The following is a 12,360-nucleotide window of genomic DNA, read 5'->3' on the forward strand; positions in this document are numbered from 1 at the left end:
ATTTTTTTATGGTTACATATTTATGTGGCATGATAGAAAAATTGGTAAACTAAATGACAACATCTTCCCATGGGCTCACCACCTATGGGAGGGGCCAAGGAGGTCGGGTGCAGTGTGAGTTGGGTGGTGGCCGAAGGCGGGGACCTTGGCGGTCCGATCCTCGGCTACAGAAACTGGCTCTTGGGACGTGGAATGTCACCTCTCTGAAGGGGAAGGAGCCTGAGCTAGTGCGCGAAGTTGAGAGGTTCCGGCTAGATATAGTCGGGCTCACCTCGACGCACAGCTTGGACTCTGGAACCAATCTCCTTGAGAGGGGCTGGACTCTCTACCACTCTGGAGTTGCCCCCGGTGAGAGGCGCCGAGCAGGTGTGGGTATACTTATTGCCCCCCAACTTGGAGCCTGTACATTGGGGTTTACCCCGGTGGACGAGAGGGTAGCCTCCCTTCGCCTTCGGGTGGGGGGACGGGTCCTAACTGTTGTTTGTGCGTATGCACCGAACAGCAGTTCGGAGTACCCACCCTTTTTGGAGTCCCTGGAGGGGGTGCTAGAGGGCATACCTTCTGGGGACTCCCTCGTTCTGCTGGGAGACTTCAATGCTCACGTGGGCAATGACAGTGAGACCTGGAAGGGCGTGATTGGGAGGAATGGCCCCCCTGATCTGAACCCGAGTGGTGTTTTGTTATTGGACTTCTGTGCTCGTCACGGATTGTCCATAACGAACACCATGTTCAAGCATAGGGGTGTTCATATGTGCACTTGGCACCAGGACACCCTAGGCCTCAGTTCGATGATCGACTTTGTGGTCGTGTCGTCGGACTTGCGGCCACATGTCTCGGACACTCGGGTGAAGAGAGGGGCGGAGCTGTCAACTGATCACCACCTGGTGGTGAGTTGGCTTCGATGGTGGGGGAGGATGCCGGTCAGGCGTGGTAGGCCCAAACGTGTTGTGAGGGTCTGCTGGGAACGTCTGGCAGAGCCCCCTGTCAGAAGTAGCTTCAACTCCCACCTCCGGCAGAACTTCGACCACATCCCGAGGGAGGTGGGGGACATTGAGTCCGAATGGGCCATGTTCCGTGCCTCTATTGTTGAGGCAGCTGACCGGAGCTGTGGCCGTAAGGTGGTCGGTGCCTGTCGTGGCGGCAATCCCCGAACCCGCTGGTGGACACCGGCGGTGAAGGATGCCGTCAAGCTGAAGAAGGAGTCCTACGGGACCCTTTTGTCCTGTGGGACCCCGGAGGCAGCTGATAGGTACCGGCAGGCCAAGCGGAATGCGGCTTTGGTGGTTGCTGAGGCAAAAACTCGGGCGTGGGAGGAGTTTGGGGAGGCCATGGAGAATGACTTTCGGACGGCTTCGAGGAGATTCTGGTCCACCATCCGGCGTCTCAGGAAGGGGAAGCAGTGCAGTGTCAACACTGTATATGGTGGGGATGGTGCGCTGCTGACCTCGACTCGGGACGTTGTGGGTCGGTGGGGGGAATACTTCGAAGACCTCCTCAATCCCATTAACATGCCTTCCAATGAGGAAGCAGAGCCTGGGGACTCAGAGGTGGGCTCCCCCATCTCTGGGACTGAGGTCACCGAGGTGGTCAAAAAACTCCTTGGTGGCAGGGCCCCGGGGGTGGATGAGATACGCCCGGAGTTCCTCAAGGCTCTGGATGTTGTAGGACTGTCTTGGCTGACACGCCTCTGCAACATCGCATGGACATCAGGGACAGTGCTTCTGGATTGGCAGACCGGGGTGGTGGTCCCCCTCTTTAAGAAGGGGGATCGGAGGGTGTGTTCCAACTACAGAGGGATCACACTCCTCAGCCTCCCTGGAAAAGTCTATTCAGGGGTCCTGGAGAGGAGGGTCCGTCGGATAGTCGAGCCTTGGATTCAGGAGGAACAGTGTGGTTTTCGTCCTGGTCGCGGAACAGTGGACCAGCTCTATACCCTTAACAGGGTCCTGGAGGGTGCATGGGAGTTTGCCCAACCAGTCTACATGTGTTTTGTGGACTTAGAAAAGGCATTCGACCGTGTCCCTCGGGGAATCCTGTGGGGGGTACTCCGAGAGTATGGGGTACCGGCCCCCCTGATAAGGGCTGTTCAGTCCCTGTACGATCAGTGCCAGAGCTTGGTCCGCATTGCCGGCAGTAAGTCGAACCCGTTTCCAGTGAGAGTTGGACTCCGCCAGGGCTGCCCTTTGTCACCGATTCTGTTCATAACTTTTATGGACAGAATTTCTAGGCGCAGCCAGGGTGTTGAGGGGGTCCGGTTTGGTGGGCTCAGGATTGGGTCACTGCTTTTTGCAGATGATGTTGTCCTGTTTGCTTCATCAGGCCGTGATCTTCAGCTCTCTCTGGATCGGTTCGCAGCCGAGTGTGAAGCGGCTGGGATGAGAATCAGCACCTCCAAATCCGAGACCATGGTCCTCAACCGGAAAAGGGTGGAGTGCCCTCTCAGGGTTGGTAGCGAGATCCTGCCCCAAGTGGAGGAGTTCAAGTATCTCGGGGTCTTGTTCACGAGTGAGGGAAGAATGGAGCGTGAGATCGACAGGCGGATCGGTGCGGCATCCGCAGTAATGCGGGCGTTGCATCGGTCTGTCGTGGTGAAAAAGGAGCTGAGCCGCAAGGCGAAGCTCTCAATTTACCAGTCGATCTATGTTCCTACCCTCACCTATGGTCATCAGCTATGGGTAGTGACCGAAAGAACGAGATCGCGAATACAAGCGGCTGAAATGAGTTTCCTCCGCAGGGTGTCTGGGCTTTCCCTTAAAGATAGGGTGAGAAGCTCAGTCATCCGGGAGGGGCTCAGAGTAGAGCCGCTGCTCCTCCGCATCGAGAGGAGTCAGATGAGGTGGCTCGGGCATCTGATCAGGATGCCTCCTGGACGCCTCCCTGGTGCGGTGTTCCAGGCACGTCCAACCGGGAGGAGGCCCCGGGGAAGACCCAGGACACGCTGGAGGGACTATGTCTCTCGACTGGCCTGGGAACGCCTTGGGATTCTCCCGGAAGAGCTAGAAGAAGTGGCCGGGGAGAGGGAAGTCTGGACATCTCTGCTCAAGCTGCTGCCCCCGCGACCCGACCTCGGATAAGCGGGAGACAATGAATGAATGAATGAATGAATAAATGACAACATTTATTATCAACAAAAAATAAACAAACTGTAATCTAAGCTTTTTTTTAGCTAAACATTTGTAATTGTAATTATTATCTTTCAGTGCAAACCCAGTGGCCTTTTAATATTGAATGAAAGATTAGTTATAAGTGTCCTGTTGCTTTTTATATTAAATGTTCATTCATTTAAATTAATGCTTTGAACTAAAACAGTTTACCAAATTCTGGATTTTTACTTTTATTTTTTTCATATATATTCTTGAGTGTTACACACCTGTTGTATCTTTTGTCACTGTTATTCTACTCCTTGAGGTTATTAGATAGATAGATAGATAGATAGATAGATAGATAGATAGATAGATAGATAGATAGATAGATAGATAGATAGATAGATAGATAGACAGTGTAACAGAAAACACAAAAGAAGTTCATAAAGGGTCTGTGGCACCCAATGGCAAACCTAATATATTGAAGGATGTGCAAAAGGAGCAAAAGAAAACACGTGGTATAGTGCTTAGACGTTGACTAGTCCTATGTAGAAATTGAGTCTGCCCCAAGATGGCGATGTCTTCAGGTATGATGGTTTCTGGGAGGAAGAGGCAGGTACAGTTGGGTTGTACCCGGAAGTATCATCATGGATGGTGGCACGTCAATCTTTCTTTCTAAAGAAGGGAAAGATGAAGAGATACCAATATTGCACACTGCCCTCAGTGGCCCAGGTTAATATTGTCATCAACTAAGTCTGTAAGTTGTTCCCCAAGCACATACGTGTGATGATAGATAGATAGATAGATAGATAGATAGATAGATAGATAGATAGATAGATAGATAGATAGATAGATAGATAGATAGATAGATAGATAGATAGATAGATAGATAGATAGATAGATATTAAACATGCAAGAATTTCACACTTTGTACCCCTGAGAATGATAAACTTACTGTATGCATCTATACATCTATAAATAATAATCCATTATTTTTAATGGTTCAGACCCCAATTTGAATAAGCGCTATTCTCAAAGCTTGTGGTTGTCATTTACGACCTCTAGCTTTGTTCTCATATTTCCTGGTCACTGTGGCTGAGATCACTCCCATGTTCCAGATATTTCACTAAGGCAGTGTCAGTGGAATAAATGAGATCTAGCCAAACATGTGGAATGCTGTCGGAAAGTCTTGGTTATCACATTTCTTCAGTGTGATGTAGAAAGCAGGGGCAGTACCAGTGGATGGGCAGAATGGAATTGTGGTGCACATTTAGAAAAAGACTTACCAGAGATGGTATTCAGAAAATTAAGGCATGACACTCCTCACTGTGCTTGGGAAAGCCTATGTTGAGGTGCTTCATGTAAGAGCCTAAACACTATATGATTCAGAAAGCCTGGGAAACAATAAGCTAGTAGTTTGTTCCTGTAGAGAACAGTGATAGGTCTGTTGCTTATCTGTAAGGAGACCAGGGTTCGCATCCTGGGTCACCCCTGCATGGAGTTTGCATGTTCTCCATTTGTCTGTGTGGGTTTCCTCTGGGTGCTCTGGTTTCCTCACATAGTCCAAAGCCATGCAGATTTGGTGTATTAGTGATACCAAATTGACCCTAGTGTGTGGCTGGTGTGTGTGTGTGTTCACCATTCAATGGACAGGCTCCCTGTCCAGTGTTGTTCCTACCTTGCACTCTGTGCTGGCTGGGATAGGCTCCAAAAGCCCCCGTGACCCTTTTCAGGACAAAGTGGGTTAGACAATGACTGACTGATAGATATTTGAAGCCCAGAGAGATTTTGTCAATCTGGTTAAAGACATAAAAATCAATGGTTCTGGGCCCAGTAACATAACTTCTGATCCCTGCCCGGATGACATCACTTCCGGTCCCTGCCCAGATGACATCACTTAAAGTTCCAGCCCGGATGATGTCATTTCCCCAGCCCAGCTTTAAAACCACCATGTTTTGTCTTCCTGCCAGTTCTGTTTTGGACTAAAGTCTGTTAAGACCTTTGTTTTGAACAATCCTTCACTTTTGGGAGCCAACTTCAAATATACAGGTGGCTGCCCCCAAACCTTTTTTTCTGTATTGTTTGAATCATTTCACAACTGATTTTAATAAAACCTTTGCAACAGATAAACAACCACATTTCTCATGTGGGCTCCTTTTCTGGTTAGCTTTTTGTCTCATATTTGGGAATGTGCCATGATTCTATCCATCCATCCATCCATTTTCCAACCCACTGAATCCGAACACAGGGTCACGGGGGTCTGCTGGAGCCAATCCCAGCCAACACAGGGCACAAGGCAGGGAACCAATCCTGGGCAGGGTGCCAACCCACCGCAGGACACACACAAACACACCCACACACCAAGCACACACTAGGGCCAATTTAGAATCGCCAATCCACCTAACCTGCATGTCTTTGGACTGTGGGAGGAAACCGGAGCACCCGGAGGAAACCCACGCAGACACGGGGAGAACATGCAAACTCCACGCAGGGAGGACCCGGGAAGCGAACCCGGGTCCCCAGGTCTCCCAACTGCGAGGCAGCAGCGCTACCCACTGCGCCACCGTGCCGCCCGCCATGATTCTAAATTAAATTAATATGCATTTCATCTGATTACAGTATAAGAATTAACAATCTAGTTAGAATTATATTCAGGATCATGCTGTAACATATAGCCTATTGTTTCACTTGAAAATTATTATATGGTCCTCAAGGCAAAGCTAGAAAAAAGACGTGTGTGGTTCTTTAAATATCCTTTAACTATTTCAGACCAGTTCAAGTTCTTAGTTCACAAATATATTTCTTATTTAGTGACTAGATTATGTATCCCACTTTCACATGAGTTATTTCTTTACTGGAGCCACTTGAAGACAAAAGTAATTTTCTGGAGTATCATAACATTATACATTAGGATGCATAAGATTAATTTTAAAAGGCCAACATTCCATGCTTCCCTGCAGAACCCAATCAGAGCTGATTTGAATATAGAACTAGAAGCACATTTGGTGTGAAGCAAGTCATGGAAGGAGCATGCTTATCTTTTTCATGGATAGGCATTCCTCCTTCTGTGCATCCACTTTTAAAGGATTTCTGTTAATGCCAAGAAAGGCTGCACAACTCCTTCACTGCAAATACTGGATCCAAAAGACATATAACAATGGCCCTGGAATTCTGTAATCTTTCAGAGTATATTTTTAAAAGGAAGGAAGAAAAATAAGTGTAAATAAAGGTTTAATGTCTTTTTAATTGAGTAATATTTCAGACAGAACAGAACAATAATATTTGCCGTACCTTGTCTATAGTGGCCTACAAATTCTCTATTATCTATTGTGGACACAAATTTAGAACACACGCTTTTATTTTTCTCTTTTATTCCTGTGGGAAACACCTTCATCCGTTTCCCACCTGTACAGCACAGTTTAAGCACACTAAACACAGTCCAGCACAAAAGCCTTTTCTTCTTTCTTTTTCTGTCCTCCTGGCAAGCTTCGTCGTCTTTCACCTGAATCTGGCTCCCAGAATAGTGGCGGCTGGCTTCTTTTATAGGCGCTCCAGGTGTCCAATGACTTTCTTCAGGCAGCACGTCTGGGTGTGGCAAAAGTGCTGCCAAACTGGGCTCAACAGTTCCTGCAGTGCACCCTGGCAGCACGCATGGAAACAGGCAGGGCTCCTCCAAACTCCAATTCCCAAGGATCCCTGTGGGGGTCCGAGGCACCGCTACCACCCAGGGAGGCTGCCACCTAGTGCTCTGGGGGAAGAAATGCCCTGAATAAGCTATCTCCTCCTGTCCTTCCACTGTCAAGATGTCTCAGCCGGGTAAGGACCTGGGCGGTCCACCACGCCATCCATAGTTTTCTAACATTTACTCATATTTGTGATGTTAAATATAGATTATACTTGAAAATATAAAAATACACATAATGTACAATCACTAAGTGTTTAATCTAATTTGGCTCCTTTACCCTTTCTACAAAAATGAATGTTTTATAGGTTTATAAGGTCATCAATCTGTGATAGATAGGTTTCAGCAGACAATCCTGTTTAAATCAGGTAGGCAGGTATGTTGTTCATTCAAAGATGCGTAGATGTGAAGAATTTGCAAGATAAAAGATTTAAGTGAGTTTGAACACAGCACGATAGTCAACATATGATGTGGTGGCGTCAGAGTAACCTTGTTACAGTCTTCACACACTATAGTGTCACAAAAATACAAGAATAGGCCCAAAATAATCCTGTGGTATAAAAGAGACTGGAGACCAAAGGTGGAAGACAGTTCATACAAAGAAATAGATTGTTGTACCCTACTCCAGAGGCAGTACAGCAACAATTAAATCAGTGGAAATCCACCTCTGACAAAAAAGGACCATTTAGTAGGTTATGTAGCACAAACATTTTTAAAATGTTCTGAAGACATTGCACACTGAAGAATTGGAAATACACCTTCTTTTCTGATGAATTCTACTAATTCATGCTGATGGAAGAGCAGAATATGATGAGAATCTCAAAAAGTCATGGATTCATCTTGTTAGGCAACAGAGTAATTTAGTGAGATGTGAAATGAGCATTCTGTGCTTGAATGCCACAGAATATTTGAACGTTAGCTTTTTCAACAGGATAATGTCAGAAGCCAAGTGATGTCCTGAAATGGCAGTGAATTCAACTTAATACAGCTTTCTCCTTATGCCCCAGATCATACTCCAACAGATCATCAGTGAAATGAGATAAAACAAGCTATTCAAGTTTAATTTCAAGTTCAAGTCCATTGTCTCATGTAGCATGAAATTGCATGCGTCCCTCAGACTGGTGACAGTAATACAATGCCAACTACTGATAAAAAAAAAAGAAAAAGAAAAAGGAAAACAACAGCATACTTAGTGTAGATATGTGTGTATGTGTGCGTGAAGAAATGAAAGCTCAGGACTGCGGCAGGAATATTTCAGCGCCAACCGGGTCATCCCTTTTATTGTCCTGAGACATCACGCAAAATAAAAAAGAAAAGAAGTAGTGCTTGATGACATGCATTACTTCAAAGGAGAATTCAAAACAAAGGCTGTAAGTAAGGTTGTTGCTGTATATAAATGTTCAATATAAATAAATTAATTCAGAAAGTATTCAGACCCCTTCACATTTTGTTATTTTGCAGCCACGTGCATCTGAATTAATTTTTCCCCATTTTAAATGACACTCAGTACCCTAAAGTGATAAATGAAATCAGGAGTTTAGAAATTTTTGCTAACTTAATAAATAAAAAGGTAAAATATCACAAATACTCAGACCCTTTGCTATGTCATCACAGAGATGTTTCTGCACCTCATTTGTGGTTCACCTGTGGTTAATTCAATTGATAGCACATGATTAGGAAAATAATATGCATAGTGTGTTTTAGTGCGTCTTTGAGTGGAAAATATGCAGCATAATTTTTAAAAAACGTTCTGCACTTTTTTGCAGTAATGTGAATGACAGGCAGAAATAGAACTGATTTTACCAATGTGGTACAGATTACATACTTTGAGCAGCTGCAGAAAAGAACACAGGTAAGCACAGATGTGTGATAACAGCATTAGGGAGTAGTGCTACTTGTTATCCACCCTAAAAAACTCTTTACTGAGTTTGCTGTTTCACAATTAAAAAATTGCCTGAGAAATGAATTTTGGTGTCACTTTTGCAAAACTGCATGCAAATCAAAACTTGCCTACTACTACTACATACTCAAGTGTATCTCCTTTTTCCCAGCTCTCTCCTCCTGATAGTGTAGTTGGCACTGTTCTCTGATCTGGGATTTGTTCGGCATGGAGTCTTAAAACTATCGAGCTCTGCCCTTGATACCACATTTTCCACCAATGCTCTATAGGACATTGGTGTTTAGCATGCATCGCTGTTTCTGCCATCCTTCACTTCTTCTTAGTTCTCATCTCAATACCAGCCTGAGAGATCTTTGTGTCAATATAATCCTTGCATTAAAGCCCCTATTTTGCATGGATAATCATTAATTCTTTGTTCAGACTGCTGATGGGCAGCTTGAATATGTTCTCTATTTGTACTGGCTTTAAGGGCAGCCTAGCCATTTGAAAAGGTATTGACTGATCTTCCTCTCAAAGGTCTTGACCATCAAGAGAGTGACTTCATAAATAAGAAGGGGCCACAGGGTAGGTGGCAAGATTATATACCAGTATATCGAGCTCTTGAATTTTCCTACCAGATCTGACTCACTTACAACTTTTAGTGGCACATCCAGCTCTTGTCCAACCTCCTGAATAGATACAGTATCCTCCAAGGCTTCTCTACCAGCTTCTTCATCCCCTTCCTGATCACTAAAGACCTGGATTTTTCCAGTCTTGCTAGTCCTTGCTGCCCCCATTTGCATTGTATCCAAACAGTCTGCTGTCTCTCCAGCTGTCACTAATCAGTTCTTGGTTGTCATCCAGTCTATTCCTACACATTGCTGGTAAAACCAGAAAGAAAAGTGATACACTTAGAGACATCATCAATGGTGTCATAGGGTGTTTCGTGTCTTTGACATCAGACACCCTCATCCAGGCCTCCCATTAACTTTAAATAATTTAAAAACATTTCACAACACAACCTAATTGAAATTTTTGGAAACATGTTTCTAATTCAGTGGAATAGATTAATAGAGAATTGATTATTTTGCATGTAAATGAAGCCACTGTGAACTCATGCATTAGAACATGTATTGATCTGTTGCCCTAAACAAGCCCAATGTGATTCTTTGTGTCTGTAAGTCATTTTAAAAATAAGAAAAGCAAAACTGAAACAGTAGATACAGCACTTAATTTCTGCTCTAGGCCTGAAATATTCTGCAAAGCATGTACTTTTTATATGTTGCCATTTTTGTGCTATTTCAAAAGAGTTTTGATTGTTATAACTGCCATTACACCTGTAAAGAAGAAAAGCAAGAGCTCAGTAAAGAATATAAGCTGTTTATCTGCAGTACTCAGGGGAAAATTAGGCAAGTTATATAATAAAGCACAGCCATTATTCCTTTACAGTGTTTCTCCCTTAGATAAATGGGTTGAATGTCATCTAGAGCAACAACAGGCAACTCAAACTACTGACGGAACACAAGAATAACACTGCCATTATTACCCCTATTGTAAACTTTAACACATGTATTACAGAACAAATTATTATCAAAATGCTATACAGACCTAAATTAATGATTTAAAACAATTTTTGTAAATTCTGCTGAGAGATAAAATGTCTGCACTCAGAATTTTGATCCATGATTTTGTTTTTGTAATACGTTCTTCCTCCCTTAATATCTGTCTGTATATTTTGAGACAAAATACACATTCCTTAGTTTACTAAAGTTGACAATCAATTCAAAAAGTTCATTTAAAATTATTCTATTCACTTAAATCAATGGTTACTCCTGGTTTTAGTTCATGCTAAGAGCACTGGTTTGAAATTGTTCAGTGTAGCATTTTTCACATATATTTTGCTGTTTGAGATTCCACTAGCTTTTTATACAATCTTACATATAGAAGCACACTCAGGGTTAAACCTGGCTGCATGTCATTGGTTAAGTGAAACATTCAGCTTATCTGCATGTTAAAGACACATTAAAATGTTCTTAATGGGCAGTATAAATCAAACTTCAAAGTAATTATCCTCATTTCTAATGAGCCTGTTGAGACAAAAATAAAACCCACATATTTTCAATATTGCTGTCCTGTCAGATTTGTATAGTCTGACCTTACTTCCCATTGAGAGATGTTCACTGAGACTGTTGCAGTGTTCATAAAGTACATTGGTTGTTATTACTTTTTTTTTTTTGCATTTCATTGATTTTATTAAACTCAAATAACATTCTATACAAACATGTCAAGTTTTACAAAACTAGGTTTGAAACAAATCAACCCTCACCCACGAGAAAGAGAGCTAAGCCAGCAGAGTCAAACTTTAAACTAGTAAAAATAAGTAAATAGGTAAATCAATAAATTAATAAAAATAAATAGAATAAAAAAGAGGGGAGAGAATCTGCTTCCTCAATTACTTTTTGAAAGACAATCTGCTTTAAGAATTTTGGTTAAGTGCACATCATCAATCGATAAAAACATTCATAAATTTGTCCATAGCTAAAGCCTGTTTGCAGCATAACATAAACATACAAATTGACATATTCTGTGTAATATACTGTAGTACTTCCAGCTCTAATCATTCTCAGTAGTGAGTTTTATCAGACAAAATAAAACCTACTGTGCTGACAGATTTATAGTTTAAACGACATGGATCAAACAGTATCACCAGAAATGGATCAATTTCTGTTCTATATGCATTTTGGAATCAAGTCTTTGCAAGCATACTATCATTTTAAATATTCTACTTTGAATTGAAAACAAAGATCTTGTTAAATTTTTAATCTTTCACAACTCATTGATTAAAACATAGAGCACTATATATAATGTATTCAGAATAGAGTTGTCAGCTTTGGCAGTGATAACATTTTGAGGTTGATATTAGTACACATTTCATTTTCATAATGTTTCATTAATCTGGTAAATTGAGCATATATACCTGTAGTTTTACAAAATTCTTTTGAATTCATTCCTATTTCCATAAAAGCTTTAAAAATGTTATTTATCAGCTCGTGTTTTTCTATATATGTTTTATTTATGTGTCAAAATGGGCATTCATCTGATTAATGAAGAATTTTAAAGTTTTATTGATGGGATCTGCTACATATCTTACATCTCAAAGGATGCTTTAAACCCTCACTGTCATCAAAGTATAACAACAACAACATTTATTTATAAAGCACATTTTCATACAACGTGGGCGGCACGGTGGTGCAGTGGGTAGCGCTGCTGCCTCGCAGTTGGGAGACCTGGGGACCTGAGTTCGCTTCCCGGGTCCTCCTTGCGTGGAGTTTGCATGTTCTCCCCGTGTCTGCATGGGTTTCCTCCGGGCACTCCGGTTTCCTCCCACAGTCCAAAGACATGCAGGTTAGGTGGATAGGCGATTCCAAATTGGCCCTAGTGTGTGCTTGGTGTGTGTGTGTTTGTGTGTGTCCTGTGGTGGGTTGGCACCCTGCCCGGGATTGGTTCCTGCCTTGTGCCCTGTGTTGGCTGGGATTGGCTCCAGCAGACCCCCGTGACCCTGTGTTCGGATTTAGCGGGTTAGAAAATGGATGGAAGTAATAACAAATCAAGACAAGGGGGGTATTTTCCGTGCGTTGCTTAAATTATCCGAGATCAGATGCCTCATCTTGGATGAGTTAATGCCAGTGAAACTCATCCGGGATAAGTCGGTTTTT

Source organism: Erpetoichthys calabaricus, chromosome 1 (genome assembly GCF_900747795.2).
Source record: "Erpetoichthys calabaricus chromosome 1, fErpCal1.3, whole genome shotgun sequence".
In the NCBI taxonomy this organism is placed as follows: Eukaryota; Metazoa; Chordata; class Cladistia; order Polypteriformes; family Polypteridae; genus Erpetoichthys; species Erpetoichthys calabaricus.